Here is a 2,081-nt window from a genome sequence, read left to right as displayed (position 1 = left end):
CATCAATAGTAACCATCGAGCCAATCTTCTTGTAATTGAAGGCTTGTTCATGAGACATCTGATTGTTGTATGATCAGTATGCACATATATATGATATCCTATGATATAATCCCTGAATTTGTTAAGTGCATATATTACTGCCAACATTTCCTTTTCTATGACAGTATAATTAAGCTTAGGTCCCTGCATGTTTTTGCTAATGAAATAAATTGCATTCTCCAAATTGTCCATCTTCTGTCCCAAAACTACTCCTAGAGCATAATCTGATGCATCTATATGAATATGAAAAGGTAATGACCAATTTGGACCCTTGAGCACTGGTGCTTGAGTCAATGCATGTTTGAGCTTCAAGAAAGCTTCATGGCATGCGGGAGTCCAATCAAACTCCATATTTTTAGTGAAAAGACAATACAAAGATCCTGCAATTTTACTAAAGTCCTTAATAAATCTTCGATAATATCCAGCATGACCAAGGAAACTCCAGACATCCTTTTGCTTTGTGGGAACATGAAGGTTTTGAATGACTTCAATTTTGGCTGGGTCAACCTGTATTCCAGTTATAGAAATATGATGACCAAGAACTATGCCTTCCTGTATCATCATAAAGAATTTTTCACTGTTCAAGGATAAATTGTAATCTTCACACCTCTATAAAACTTTCTTTAAATTCTCCAATGCCTCTTCAAATTCTGAACCATGAGTGGTAAAATCATCCATATAGATCTCCATGCTATCCTGGGAAATATCCGAAAATATGCTTATCACTGCTCTTTGAAATGTAGATGGAGCATTACACAACCCAAAGGAAAGAACATAATATGCATATGTTCCCCAAGGGCAAGTAAATGTAGTCTTTTCTTGATCCTCGGGAGCAATTTGAATCTGGTTGTAGCCACTAAATCCATCCAAGAATGAAAAGTTTCACTTCCCTGCCAAGGAATCTAATACCTTATCCACAAATGGTAATGGAAAATGATCCTTCCTAGTTGCTGAGTTCAAAGCTCTGTAATCTACACATACCCGCCATTTACCTCCTTTCTTTGGAACCATGACTAGAGGTGACACCCACTAACTATTTAATATAGGATAGATAAATTCAACATTTAACAATTTCTGTAGTTCCTCTTTAACTATCTCCCTTAATGTAGGATTGATTCTTCATTGTGGTTGTCTGAGTGGTCTGTAGTCTTCCTTGATATAAATACGGTGTGTACAAATTGTAGGATCAATTCCTTGCATATCTTTATAATCCCACACAAAAACGTGTTGATGACATTTCAGCAACTCAACCGGTGTTAGCCTTTGAGTCTCTGTGAGTTTATTATTTATATTCAAACATTTATTTGGATCAACTTCCACCTTGATAGTAAGATCGACTTGAGCTGCTTTAGAAAGATAAGAAGTGCGGATTTCCTGCGGCAACAAGGTATGCAATATGTCAGTGGCTGCAGGAAAATCCGATGTTGTAATACTTGATGTTAACTCCTGTGACTGCTGCTCTAGATTATATTGATTTTCCAGGATTTTAGAAAGAACAGAATCGTCATCCTGGAGTCATATAAATGATATTCTATTAATCATCATAAGATGAATGACATAGTTGACTTCCTCTTCTAATTCTTCCCCCACGTTAGGCCAAACAACTTGTTCTTGATCAAGTTGGGGCTGAGAAGGTGAATACAAAGCCAAAGTTTTAGTAGTATTTCTATTAGAAATAGTCATGTCCACTGATCGACATCCAATATATGCATCGGTTGTAGTAAGCCAAGGTCTTCCTAAGATAACCGGATATCCCCCCAATGTAGCCGTAGGAGACAAGATCATGAAATCTGTCGGATATTCCCAGGAGTCTAAAGTAACAACAACATCTTCAATCATACCATCAGGCCAAACCGTGGAACTGTCGGTAAGCTGCAGGACCATAGGAGTAGGCCTGAGACTGGTTATGTTAAGTTTTTGCATAATGTCTCTTATCATTACATTGATGGCTGCTCCCAAATCTATTAAGGCATTCTTTATTTGAGTGCCATTGATGACTATTTTCACAATAGGACTGCCAGGGTCAGAATATTTAGGAATTG

Source organism: Cryptomeria japonica, chromosome 4, assembly GCF_030272615.1.
Source record: "Cryptomeria japonica chromosome 4, Sugi_1.0, whole genome shotgun sequence".
Lineage (NCBI taxonomy): Eukaryota > Viridiplantae > Streptophyta > Pinopsida > Cupressales > Cupressaceae > Cryptomeria > Cryptomeria japonica.
Note: the sequence above shows the minus strand (reverse complement) of the source record.